This window comes from Branchiostoma floridae, chromosome 12 (assembly GCF_000003815.2).
Source record: "Branchiostoma floridae strain S238N-H82 chromosome 12, Bfl_VNyyK, whole genome shotgun sequence".
NCBI lineage: Eukaryota > Metazoa > Chordata > Leptocardii > Amphioxiformes > Branchiostomatidae > Branchiostoma > Branchiostoma floridae.
In genome coordinates, this window is record NC_049990.1 from 5,804,412 (window position 1) to 5,819,669 (window position 15,258).

A 15,258-nucleotide genomic window follows, 5' to 3' on the forward strand; every position below is an offset into this window, starting at 1 on the left:
GGCTGTTTGTTCAAAGCTAAACATCAACCTAACCTTCTACGTTGTTGCTTGTCTGCAGTTAGTTTGTTTGGTATTTGTAAATTAGTTTAGGCGTGATAAATGGCACAGACACGTACGCATGCTGGAAAATACACAGTCATATCCAACATCAAACCTAACTTTGTCTCTCCTTCATCCGCCAGGCCCACTTTTCTGCCATGGCCAGATGAAGGTTTTGATAGTGCAGGTTGATACAACAAGACCATAGAAAAAACAAAGACACTATTCTTTGTGAAGATTTATTAGCGTGATTCATAGTCTTTGAACAAAAAAAAATGTCCAGTAACAGCACAGAGTATTTTCGAGTATGTATATGGATGGCAATTTCTTACATGTTGAAATCAAGGTTATTCTTTTCTCCCCATAGATGGTTAAATTATTCTGAGAGTAATTCTTTCTTTATATTCCTGTTCCTCCATCTTGTTGTCTTTGCCTCTTTTTTGTCACATTCACATTTTCTCTCTCTTCTTCGGTCTTGTTACATTCGGCTGTTTTTCTGTCAGTCAGTCTTTCTTTCTGTTTCTCCAACTCGTTATCTTTGCCACTTCTTCTATATGACAGTGGCCTTGTAATCACCAGCCTCTTCGTTCAAGCACGACAGCTACTTCGGCATTTTATGCGCGCTGACCGTTTCCTGTCCTTCTTGGCCTTTCCTTCTTTTCTTTTCAAGAAGTGTACGAAGACTGGAGTGTCAAGTCTTTCTCTCTATCTTGGGGAATTTGAGTCTAGCAAGCCCGTCTTTATTTGCCCATTGATTTATTCGGGGACATCGAGATTGTGTTGCTATCTTAAAACTGCTTAACTGCAAAACTGCTTCGGTGATTTCCATTGTTGCCTGGGTCATGGTCTTCCAATGCCCGGATTTGTTTGAAGATTACTAATTGGACGATACTCATCACAAACACAATGAAGAGTATTATGGAAATTATGGTCATGTATCTTAGACGGTGCGTATCGGTTGTAGCTTTTAAATATTAGTCTAACTCTGACCATTCCTATCATTCTGAGTCGCTTGAGTCGCTTGTCATTGCTGCCTCGGGTCCCCCCAACCACGCTTCAATATCGTCATACAAATCCTGCCAGTTCTTATAAAGAAGGCTCACATCATCTGCGTCTTGCAGGTCGTACGCATCCAAGTCTAACCGTCCTAATTTGGACAGGATCCTCCTCAACTTTGCCTCGTGTTGTTTCACACGGCCGTTAGCAAACGTCAATCGCCTCCTGAGATCAGTTATGATTTGTTTTGCCTTGTCCTTTTCTTTTGCCAACGCAAACTGTAACTCACCCACGAGCCTCAGTATGCTTATCTTCACAGTAACCTTAAGTTTGCCTTTGTCTTGCTCGTTTCTTCCTGGAAGTAAGTGTTGATCTACCTCGGAGACGACACGAGAGGGAGCGCTGTAACATACAGAAATTACGGTCTCAAAACTTTACTGTGAAAAAACTAGCATTAGGTCAACATATAAACAAGGTATGAACAAGAACGAGGAACTTCCTGCTTCAGAACGGTTTCCCAACTGTTAATATAAAATACCTTCTCATCAACCTGATACCCATTTTTCAGTTCATAATTTAGAAGAACAGTGTAGTTGTCTGAATTGATTATAACATTTTTATTGCTTCAATAGATTTGTAAAATACAGAGATGTTCATAGCCAAACAGTTATATTAATTGCAATCATGGTATTCGGCTAGAATGTTGCAGTATACAGCTTTGTCGCATCTACAGATCTACTTTACAATTCAATGCAACCACAAATTGACGAAGGTAATATTGTCTTGCAATTGATTTTCCGATATATAAAAAGAATTCTATATTAGTGTTGCAAATTCTATCTTGTAAAGGGTGATTTACTGACCTGGACATGAATATTCCTTCGTCGTCTTGCGTGGGTGTGCAAATTTTTTTGGGAGCTATTGTTGTAACGGCTGGTGGAAAAACCTGGTCCACTGGTGTATACCTAGTCGGCTTAACAGCCACCTTTCGTCTAGGCCATGTCGAAGACCTGACGGAAGCCGGAAAAAAGGGTATCTCGTACGTTTCCAGGGATTCATCACTTCCCCAGGACGTTATGAGTTGGTCGCTTTCACCAGACATTTTGCTGAACTGAATCGACGTGACGCACAGAGAGGTTTTCTAAAACTACTGCGTGTGAGCAGTGAGCGTGCTTAACGGTATCGATTTTTTTTACTATGCTAATATTGGCGCCGTGTCAACAACGCTGACTCAAAAGTACAGTTAGATCACAAACGAAGAATGACGTCGACGCTGCGTTTAAGCTATCTTAGCCACTCACGTGGCTAAGTATGGAAGGTGTTCCATACATTTAAAAAGTAGCTAGAATTGATTTTGATTTTATTTATTTTGCACAATCATTAAAAAAGTTAACATAAAACAAATTAAAGGATGAAAGTACATGCAGGGGGGAAGAAAAAAGCCTCGTGGCTTGTACAAAGTCTTCCTCCAAAGTAACAAGATTGAATAGACGTGAAAAAATTATACATTAGACAATAATGTAACCAAAAGAATTATATCAATTAACAAAATGGAAATAAATCATAATAGTTCAATAATTGATAACTAATGCAATATCATAACGGCGAAATGAATGAAATGATGTAATAAGAATATAACATTGAAAGAAAAGTAACAAATATATTAAATAAAGAATAACTTTTATGACGACATCTGTGCATATTACAATGTTTTGTGTGTGACTTATGTATACAGGTATCGTGTGAACTTGCCTAAAGCTCCCTTAAAGATTAAGGATCAGCATGGTGCACCTGTTTTGTTTGTTCCTGATTTTAGAGACTCATGGGAAAGGAATATACCACCTAGCGGTAAATGAGGGTAGGCTATTGGTTTAATCCACCTTTTTTTCGTGCAGTATTGATACTGGGAAAGGGAGTTTGCCGAGAGAGGGGGTCTGCCTAGAAAATTAGTTGTGGAAGCAAGGATCGGAAATTTCATCAATGAAAGCTCCTGAAAGGTCCTTGGTGGAAGGGAGTCTCACTCCGTCTCGAAACATAGTACTGCATTTTTGGATGGGGTACGGTAGTGGACTTTGGCTTATCGTCACGTGTGTGATTCAGACACCGGTACATGTAATATAACACGTAGAGACATTTCTATCGTGCCTTACTAATGTAACTTGTAATTTAAAACCAACAATGTGTGCAACGGACATTAAGTCTTTTCAAAGAGACATCTACTTCTTTCCCCGTCAATTTGTAATGTCTATCCAAGTTCGTGCATAAAAGATGATAGGGTGTTGAGCAAGACAAGTCAAATAGCCGGATGTGACCATTTTTGGACTTCCTTTTTGACACAAAGTAAACTTCCTGCTGAATCATAATGATGACTAAGTCAATAAACATCAAATACAGAACATTGATCTACGGAATAAACCGTTGAATATACCCAATACGAGAAAAGGGTACTAAATGCTGCAAAACAACAGGCATAGAACATCGAGAATGTGCCGGTGTGCACAGCGTTCTCGCCCCCCCCCGTGATCTCGCCCCGCCGGGGGCGAAATCCTAGCGATCTCGCCCTCCCCGGTTAGTGATCTCGCCCCCCTACCTCGCCCCCCTTTAGCGATTTCGCCCCCCCCCCCAAAAAAACGTGTTTACATGATATTTTAGAAGTTGATTGGTATAAATCACACAATGCAGTTTCAGAATGATATAAGTACACGAGATTGATACATAACTCCATCCATAGTATCAATATTAACGTAAGTACACGTACATGGCAATAAGATAGTTGAACTTGTTTCAGACAAGGAGGGTTGGGTCCCTTGTATTCCCTTTATTGCATGTACCTGAGTCTCGACATGAGATATGTTTCATTGTATTAACCTGTCCTCAAGCAACCTATATATCTCCAATATGAAGTCTCTATTATGAATTGACCACAAAAGAACTTTTGCATAATTACAAGAAGATTAACAAATGAAATAAACAAAACTAGAAAGGCCGACATTTGCTTAAGAGCAAATACAGCATATTTCAGCCATACCCCTTCCCACGCAACATTGGACTGTTCCAAATCACCCCTGCGCAAAAATGGAACATCATATTAACAGTACATTATCCCCCAAAGTGGACTGGTATTGTGAATTGATTCCAGGTAAAAACAGAGCTTGCTTCTATTTTTCAGAAAATGACAATAATCACACCTTCCATTCAGAAAATTTTCATCATGACTGAAAATTGTTGAATGACTTCATGTAATGTCATTAACAATTTTCAGTACGATAACTAGGTGTAAGTTTAAAAAAGTATAAGCTCCTTGTGATGTGGGTACATTTATTATTGCAGTGAACTTTTTTTATTCAAGTAGGGCATACGATTTAATAATTATCAAGCAGGTGCAGGTACTGTAGGAGCGTTTGTTTTCTTCAAGCTGTAAAACTGTTAAACTGTTTTACTTTGTATGCAATCAGCCATCGAGCCTATTCTTATTTTAGTTTAACAACTTCCTGCCAGACCCGGAAGATACGATTGAACCTTGTTCGAGGATTTATTTTCGTCTGTCTGGTCAGTCTGTTCATACCCTGGCGCTGAGAGAGTTTTATTGGGCTGAAACTCTGGCAGTTTAAAGTTACTTACAATTTAAATGTTCAAAGTTTATGTCAAACAACAACAGCACTAGGAAATGTGGCCACTATAGACAGGTGGTCACTATAGAGAAAATGCTGATCTATTGACTAGGAGCCATACGTTACACATGATCATTAATCATATAAACATTGCACAGGTAAGCCAATTGTTTAGATGTACAATTAAGTTCAAATAATTCTGAAGAGAAATATTGATGAGAAAATAATCATTCTCGCCACTGTCTAACTTATAATTACGTATCAAAACTAAACGCAGATTTTCTAACTAACGCACCTTTCGCCGACTTCATCAAAGGACCGCCGGCTATCAATCAAACACGGCTGTTGATTAGACTTAGAGTTTCAAACAGCCATGTGCTGTGTGCCAGTTGACAGCGAACTTCATGCTACGTGATGTTTTACATTGCTTGGACCTTCTTTCCTACAGCGGTGCTTCTACAAAATATTTAGACTGTAACACTGAGTCCCACATGTTTTATAGAATAGAATTTGACGCAGAACAGCGTTTTTTGCTGGGTATTTTTCTTGAAACATGTTCGTGGGAATATCAGCGAGGCGGCGACGTAGGGATATCAGACCGTCAACAAAAGTCGCACGGCGGCTAACGGCGCATCGAAGATACTAGCGCTATAAATAAGCGCTTCAACTAAGGATGGCAACCCGTACAATATTTTTGTATACTGTTGAGCTAAGTAAAGTTTGTTGTTTATGAGGTTTTAGTTGTCTTTGAAGCTTTGACCCGAAATATTTTAAAGTCAAACTGCTGAAGAGAAGTAAGTGACTGCTACGATTATCGTAGATATGGCCCTAAAAAAACTGATAAAAGAAGCCTTCTCAATAGTCTAAAATGCAAGAGCTTCCGGGGGGGCTTCACCCACCTGGGTCCCCCCCACAGTGGCCCTGCCCCTGGACCCCGCCAGGGACATTTCGGCGGCCCCCGGACCCCTGTCCGACGCTTTGAAAAAATCCTGGCGAGAAGTCTGTACGGCCTGAGTCTTCAAGTTAACGTATTGTGTGGTCCCGCTTATGAATATTAATTAGCCTTTGCTTTCCTCTTCGCTGATTGGCTGAACCATTAATTGAATTAACTCTTCCTGCCGGCTAGACGCAGGTGCAGATGTCGGCTCTGTGGGGTGAACGTCCGAAAGATCATGGCATGGAGAACGAAAGAAAACCAATTTCCCCTAAAAAAGTGCTGTAATTAAGCCTTTTACAGTACTTTAAGCCAGAAATTTTACATGGATCATTTTAACAACTATCTTATGCATATCTATACCAAATGTTACTCATACCAGGGTACAGGGGTGCAAAATATACCGTTATAAGACCGTCAACAACAGTCGCACGGAGCTAACAGCGCAGCGAAAATACCATCGCTAGCGTTTCAACTTCGGATAACAAGTTATAAGTACTGTTGAACTCAGTAACGTTAAAGTTTGTTTTTAGTTGCCTTTGACGGTTTGACCTGAAATAGTGTTACGCTAAACTCCTGAAGAGAAGTTAAGTGACTGCTGCGATTATCATAGATATGCCCCTAAGAACTGATACAATATAAAGCCTTCTGAATAGTGTAAAATGCGAGAGCCTTAGGCGGGCTTCGCTCCCCCTGGCGGGAACACTGCTATATACGGGATCACGAGGCCCCGCTTATGAATATTAATTAGCCTTTGGCCTCCTCTTCGCTGATTGGCTAGGTCTTTGATTCAATCAACTCTCCGGCTGACGCGCACAGGTGTGGCTCTGTGCGGGGTCACGGAAGGTCACGTCAGGAGGCCAAAAGAAAACAAATTTCCCCTCAGAAAAGTGCCAAAATTAATCATTTTAAAGTTGTTTATGTCAAAAATTTGACTTGAATCTTGTTACCAAGTATCTAATGCCTATCTATACCAAATTTCAGGTCATTTAATTGTAATACCAGGGTACAGGAGCCAAAAGTGTCCTTTTTTGGTAAAAAATTGGCCAAAAATCGCAAAAATAAGCATTTTGTTGCACTGTACACCAAAAGTGTTATTGAATTTATATGAAGGAATTATCAAGGCACATCTGTGTCAAATTTCAGCTCATTCGGTTGCAATACCAAGGTACAGGAGCCAAAAGTGTCCTTTTTTGGTCAAAAATTGGTAAAAAAATCGCAAAAATATGCATTTTGTTGTACTGTACACCAAAAGTGTTATTGAATTTATATGGGGGCATTATCAAGGCACATCTCTGTCAAATTTCAGCTCATTTGGTTGTAATACCAGGGTACAGGGGCCAAAAGTGTCCTTTTTTGGTCAAAAATTGGTCAAAAAATCGCAAAAATAAGCATTTTGTTGTACTGTACACCAAAAGTGTTATCGAATTTATATGGGGGCATTATCAAGGCACATCTCTGTCAAATTTCAGCTCATTTGGTTGTAATACCAGGGTACAGGGGCCAAAATATACAGTTTTGGTCTAGAATTGACCAAAAAAATCTCAATAAAATCATTTTAGAGGCAGATATGAAAAAACTGAGAAAAAAGCATCAAGGTATTGGCCCATTCTGCCTGTGCCAAATTTCAGGTCATTCGGTCCAGGAACGGCGGAGATGAATCACTTTGAAGATTTGACAGGAGAAAGAAAGAAAGAAGAAAGAAAGAAACACTAGAAAGGCCGACATTTGCTTAAGAGCAAATACAGCATATTTCAGCCATACCCCTTTCCACGCAACATTGGACTGTTCCAAATCACCCCTGCGCAAAAATGGAACATCCTCTTAACAGTACATTATCCCCCAAAGTGGACTGGTATTGTGAATTGATTCCAGGTAAAAACAGAGCTTGCTTCTATTTTTCAGAAAATGACAATAATCACACCTTCCATTCAGAAAATTTTCATCATGACTGAAAATTGTTGAATGACTTCATGTAATGTCATTAACAATTTTCAGTACGATAACTAGGTGTAAGTTTAAAAAAGTATAAGCTCCTTGTGATGTGGGTACATTTATTATTGCAGTGAACTTTTTTTATTCAAGTAGGGCATACGATTTAATAATTATCAAGCAGGTGCAGGTACTGTAGGAGCGTTTGTTTTCTTCAAGCTGTAAAACTGTTAAACTGTTTTACTTTGTATGCAATCAGCCATCGAGCTTATTCTTATTTTAGTTTAACAACTTCCTGCCAGACCCGGAAGATACGATTGAACCTTGTTCGAGGATTTATTTTCGTCTGTCTGGTCAGTCTGTTCATACCCTGGCGCTGAGAGTGTTTTATTGGGCTGAAACTCTGGCAGTTTAAAGTTACTTACAATTTAAATGTTCAAAGTTTATGTCAAACAACAACAGCACTAGCAAATGTGGCCACTATAGACAGGTGGTCACTATAGAGAAAATGCTGATCTATTGACTAGGAGCCATACGTTACACATGATTTCAGTACACTGATCATTAATCATATAAACATTGCACAGGTAAGCCAATTGTTTAGATGTACAATTAAGTTCAAATAATTCTGAAGAGAAATATTGATGAGAAAATAATCATTCTCGCCACTGTCTAACTTATAATTACGTATCAAAACTAAACGCAGATTTTCTAACTAACGCACCTTTCGCCGACTTCATCAAAGGACCGCCGGCTATCAATCAAACACGGCTGTTGATTAGACTTAGAGTTTCAAACAGTCATGTGCTGTGTGCCAGTTGACAGCGAACTTCATGCTACGTGATGTTTTACATTGCTTGGACCTTCTTTCCTACTGCTGAAGAGAAGTAAGTGACTGCTACGATTATCGCAGATATGGCCCTAAAAAAACTGATAAAAGAAGCCTTCTCAATAGTCTAAAATGCAAGAGCTTCCGGGGGGGCTTCGCCCACCTGGGTCCCCCCCACAGTGGCCCTTCCCCTGGACCCCACCAGGGACATTCGGCGGCCCCCGGACCCCTGTCCGACGCTTTGAAAAAATCCTGGCGAGAAGTCTGTACGGCCTGAGTCTTCAAGTTAACGTATTGTGTGGTCCCGCTTATGAATATTAATTAGCCTTCACTTTCCTCTTCGCTGATTGGCTGAACCATTAATTGAATTAACTCTTCCTGCCGGCTAGACGCAGGTGCAGATGTCGGCTCTGTGGGGTGAACGTCCGAAAGGTCATGGCATGGAGAACGAAAGAAAACCAATTTCCCCCCAAAAAGTGCTGTAATTAAGCCTTTTACAGTACTTTATGCCAAAAATTTCACTTGGATCATTTTACCAACTATCTTATGCCTATCTATACCAAATGTTACTCATACCAGGGTACAGGGGTGCAAAATATACCGTTATAAGACCGTCAACAACAGTCGCACGGAGCTAACAGCGCAGCGAAAATACCATCGCTAGCGTTTCAATTTCGGATAACAAGTTATAAGTACTGTTGAACTCAGTAACGTTAAAGTTTGTTTTTAGTTGCCTTTGACGGTTTGACCTGAAATAGTGTTACGCTAAACTCCTGAAGAGAAGTTAAGTGACTGCTGCGATTATCATAGATATGCCCCTAAGAACTGATACAATATAAAGCCTTCTGAATAGTCTAAAATGCGAGAGCCTTAGGCGGGCTTCGCTCCCCCTGGCGGGAACACTGCTATATGCGGGATCATGAGGCCCCGCTTATGAATATTAATTAGCCTTTGGCCTCCTCTTCGCTGATTGGCTAGGTCTTTGATTCAATTAACTCTCCGGCTGACGCGCACAGGTGTGGCTCTGTGCGGGGTCACGGAAGGTCACGTCAGGAGGCCAAAAGAAAACAAATTTCCCCTCAGAAAAGTGCCAAAATTAATCATTTTAAAGTTGTTTATGTCAAAAATTTGACTTGAATCTTGTTACCAAGTATCTAATGCCTATCTATACCAAATTTCAGGTCATTTAATTGTAATACCAGGGTACAGGTGCCAAAAGTGTCCTTTTTTGGTCAAAAATTGGCCAAAAATCGCAAAAATAAGCATTTTGTTGCACTGTACACCAAAAGTGTTATTGAATTTATATGAAGGGATTATCAAGGCACATCTGTGTCAAATTTCAGCTCATTCGGTTGCAATACCAAGGTACAGGAGCCAAAAGTGTCCTTTTTTGGTCAAAAATTGGTCAAAAAATCGCAAAAATATGCATTTTGTTGTACTGTACACCAAAAGTGTTATTGAATTTATATGGGGGCATTATCAGGGCACATCTCTGTCAAATTTCAGCTCATTTGGTTGTAATACCAGGGTACAGGGGCCAAAAGTGTCCTTTTTTGGTCAAAAATTGGTCAAAAAATCGCAAAAAATAAGCATTTTGTTGTACTGTACACCAAAAGTGTTATCGAATTTATATGGGGGCTTTATCAAGGCACATCTCTGTCAAATTTCAGCTCATTTGGTTGTAATACCAGGGTACAGGGGCCAAAAGTGTCCTTTTTTGGTCAAAAATTGGTCAAAAAATCGCAAAAATAAGCATTTTGTTGTACTGTACACCAAAAGTGTTATCGAATTTATATGGGGGCTTTATCAAGGCACATCTCTGTCAGATTTCAGCTCATTTGGTTGTAATACCAGGGTACAGGGGCCAAAATATACAGTTTTGGTCTAAAATTGACAAAAAAATCTCAATAAAATCATTTTAGAGGCAGATATGAAAAAACTGAGAAAAAAGCATTAAGGTATTGGCCCATTCTACCCCTGTGCTAAATTTCAGGTCATTCGGTCCAGGAACGGCGGAGATGAATCACTTTGAAGATTTGACAGGAGAAGAAGAAGAAGAAGAAACAATATAATTACGAATACAATATATTTCACCATACTATGTATGGCTGAAATATAATAATGCACATTTTGGTGCATGCACCTGGCCAAGGGGTATCTTCACCTTCAATATGACTGTTTTTCTAATATTTAGAAACTGGTACGTTATATGCACCTACCCTATGGATATCTTCACCTCCAATATGACTGTTTTTCTAGTATTTAGGAACTGGTGTTTTACCCGTGTTTCTTAAGACTGGTACTTTACCAGTTTTTTGTAGCATTTAGCAACAGGTATATGAACTTGTGCGTAGATAGTGTCTATAATGAGAAACTATTATTCAATTGTGTTTTTCTTAGTGCTTTGGAAATGTTTTCTGCACAAGAAAGAAAATACTTTGACAAATTGAAAACATATAGCTGACGTATTCCGTACCATAGACGGTGTTGATTTATACGTTCACAATAGCATTGTTTTCTATGCCACCTCTGCCATGTCGGCTGCAAAAAAAAATGTCCTTTCAATGTAGTGTTTGCACCGAACAAGGTATGACATCTTACGGTAATAAGGTGCCATATAGGTACCAGGTAACACACCAACTATGTTACTCACAGGTGCAGTATAGTAGCAGGTAGCGCACCTAATATGTAGTAACCAGCTGCTCTTAAGACCCCTCCGAGGAATACTAGTAATGTTCTGGGGGGGGGGGGGCGAAAACGCTAAAGGGGGGCGAAAACGCTAGTGATCTCGCCCCCCGGGGGGGGGGGGGGCGAAAACCCTGTCCCACCGGATTCTAATATCTGGCTGGCCATCAACGCACAGTGCCTTGAAAATTCTCCGTGTTTTGGCTATGATGATTAAATTATACAGATGACATCCGCGCGCACATCAATTTAGAATTCAACTCAAAGAAGATGAGAAATAAAAAAGAAATGGAGAATGTATTCTATGATATACCATACTCTGTGTGTTAAGTCATTCGGTCAACCTTCCTGATAACCTTCCGTGGAACGAAATGGCTACGGTCTTGCTTGGCTGAAAAATCCACCGTCAATGACACGACAATGGTCTCGGCAGACGGACAAAGACGTGCACAGGTGTGCCCAAAGCAGGTGCAAAAATTACCGCTGGTCAGCGATTGGTCAAGCAATCAATGATCTGCAGGTATCATTGGCTGGTGCATGGCGACTGCTCTGTGATTGGTCCGTTAAGAGAATCCTGACCTGTTATTGGTCAGATAAATGCACTTTCTGCGATTGGCTACGTATACCTCTGTTGATGAGATTTATCCTTGAATGGAGCAACGCGACTCACAGCGCCCTACTTGTGACGGCGATTTATAACATAACTGCAACTGGTCAGGTTTTGCGACGTTGTCGCGGAAGGAATGGCAATTATGTATTTGATTGAATGCATAGGGGAAAACTAGAAGCGGTCAAATCTTTAAATATTGTATTAAACTAAAGTTTGATCAAACGTCTATTATAGCGTTATACTAAACAAGTTTATTTCCAAAGTCATGCCTAGGGCTGGGTACCGGTACAGAAAATTCAGGTCCAGGTCCGGTTCAGGTCCAAAGGATCAGGTCCAGGTCCGGACCTAAACCTGGACCTGATGCAGTATGACTCATACCAATGGTCCATTTCACTACAAAGAAATCTGTTTGGTGGAGTATTAGATTTACACTGGCGTTTTAAAATTCTTCAACGCTAACTGCAACTGTACGATTGGCTGTAAAACTTGGTAGAAATTAAGAGGCTCTGTCTGTAAAAACCAAGCATAGGGTGGCCAAACTCAAAAAATCGATTTTCCTTAAATTTTGTGTGGTGGTAGGGCCTTGGTCCAAACCTACAAAAATGGCAAAGTTTTAGATCTGCGGTCACCGGTTGCCATGGCAACGGCCATTTTTCAAAATGGCGGATTTTCAGCAAGGGAAGGCCTTGGTCGCGTCCGAAATAGGCCTCCTTTGGACTCCTGTAGCCCCCACAAATTAACTGATATTTTATTGATTCTCGGATATGTTATTACCCATATTCTAATGAAAAAAATGATATATAGTGATGCTCAAAATGTTTTTGTAGTGAGGTGCAGCAGATGTTTGAAAATGATGTGTTTTCGTGAATTTCCAAAATTGACAAAAATCAATTTTTTGACCATTTTTATTGACCATTAGGTCATTTACAGGCAAATCAATTTGCTTGATTTTTGGCACAGTTATAGTTTGAACCTTTGTATACATCATATGTAAAAAAAAGTTTGGGCCTTTTACGTATCGAACCGTGGTGGCCCCGAGAGTAAACCAATATTTCCATTTCAAGAAAATCGTAACCATAGAATTATTCCTGGAAAAACAGTCATAGCTTACCCAAAATGAATTTCAGTTTCATGTTATGTAGCAGAGGAACTTACCTATCACTTATAAAAGCAGGGTTGTTCTAGATTTTTTTATAATTGCTTTTAAAATGATTTTATTGAGTTTTTTTCGTCATTTTTAGACCAAAAAATGTATATTTTGGCCCAAGCACCCTGGTATTGCAACCAAATGACCTGAAATTTGGTATAGGAATGTCCTGGACAAGTACACACATGGGTTGATAACTGGTTTGCCATGTAATAGAACAAAATGCTGAATTTGGTGACTTTTTTTGGCATTTTCGGCCCAAAAAGTACATTTTTGGCCCCTGTACCCTGGTTTTACAACCGAATGCCCTGAAATTTGGTATAGGAATGCCCTGGACACATGCGCACATAGATTCAATAACCATTTTGGCATACTGTTCAACAAAATGCTTAATTTTTTCCAAAAAAAGGACATTTTTGGCTCCCATACCCTGGTTTTACAACTGATGAATGACCTGGAATTCGGTATAGCAATGCCCTGAACATACATGTATGCGCACATGGATTCAATATAAGAATAACATGTTTTGCATACAGTACAACAAAATGCTTTATTTTGAACATTTTGCCATTCTTTTTTCCCAAAATCATTTTTCGCTCCTGTTCCCTGGTTTTCCAAGTAAATAACCGGTAAAAATTTGGTATAGGAGCGCCTTGGGAATGGCTTTTATAACCCGTTTTTGCATACAGTGCAACAAAACGCGTAATGTTGTAATTTTTGGTCATTGTTTTACCCAAAGTACATTTCTGGCTCTTTCTGTAATTTTTGGCGCCAAAAGTACATTTTTGGCCCATTGAACCCTGGTTTTACAACTAAATGACCTGAAATTTGGTATGGAAATGCCCTGGACACATGCGCACATAGAGTCAATAATAATTTTGGCATGATGATGGCTGTTTCTTCGTATCCGAAGATCAATGGTAGGCAGAAAAGGTTGATTAGACGACCAGTCTGCCTGGCCTGCACGTGACTATTTTTAAGGTGAAGGAGGGGTGTGCACTCCCTTCTCCACCCTCTCGTCTACTGGCGCACTAAGTCATACAGGGACAGAACTATTTGCCACGTAAGACGGCCTCAGCAGATGCAGGTTTATTATTTGGAGTTTCCGTCTCCTAGGAGGACTTCCGACCAAGGATGTGAGGGGTTCCTCCTACCCCCGATCGCGCAACTCGTGTGTCATGGCGGGTGCGTCATGCCCGAACATGCCCCTAAGGCTTGTCTCGGCCACAAAGCCCCGCCAAGGCCACTAGCCGAAGCTAGAACCTTGAACCTTGAACGTGGACATCTTTGAGATGCCGAAGCTAGATACTCATTTAAACCTGAGTTAAGTGAGGAAAGTCGTGTAAAGTGCCTTTCCCAAGGGCACAAGATCGGTGACACAGCAGTCGGATTCGAACCCGCCACCTCTCGGTTTCGAGCCGAATGCTTGTCATACAGTACAGCAAAATGATGAATTTTGTGTTTTTTTGCCATTATTTTTACCCCCCCAAAAAAACATTTTGGCTCCTGTACCCTGTTTTTTCCAACTAAATAATCTGAAATTCTGAAACTTTTTGGCAATTTACAAAGACACGTCATCTTTTAACATTTGCTGCACCTCACTACAAAAAACTTTCGAGTATAACTTTATATCACTTTTCTTATTACTAAATATGGGTAATAACATATACGGGAATCAATAGAATATCTCTTACTTTGTGGGGGTTACAGGCGTCTAGGAGGTCATTTGCCTGTAATGCCTAATAGGGAACAGGAGCCAGAAATGTACTTTGGGTAAAACAATGACCCAAAAGTACAACATTAAGCGTTTTGTTGCACTGTATGCAAAAATGGGCTATAAAAGCCATTTCCAAGGCGCTCCTATACCAAATTTTTACCGGTTATTTACTTGGAAAACCAAGGAACAGGAGCGAAAATGATTTTGGGAAAAAAGAATGGCAAAAAGTTCAAAATAAAGCATTTTGTTGTACTGTATGCAAAACATGTTATTGAATCCATGTGCGCATACATGTATGTTCAGGGCATTGCTATACCGAATTCCAGGTCATTCAGTTGTAAAACCAGGGTATGGGACCCAAAAATGTACTTTTTTTTGGAAAAAAATAAACCAAAAATCACAAAATTAAGCATTTTGTTTGAACAGTATGCCAAAATGGTTATTGAATCTATGTGCGCATGTGTCCAGGGCATTCCTATACCAAATTTCAGGGCATTCGGTTGTAAAACCACTGGGTACAGGGGCCAAAAATGTACTTTTTGGGCCGAAAATGCCAAAAAAAAGTCACCAAATTCAGCATTTTGTTCTATTACATGGCAAACCAGTTATCAATCCATGTGTGTACTTGTCCAGGACATTCCTATACCAAATTTCAGGTCATTTGGTTGCAATACCAGGGTGCTTGGGCCAAAATATACATTTTTTGGTCTAAAAATGACGAAAAAAACTCAATAAAATCATTTTAAAGGCAATTATAA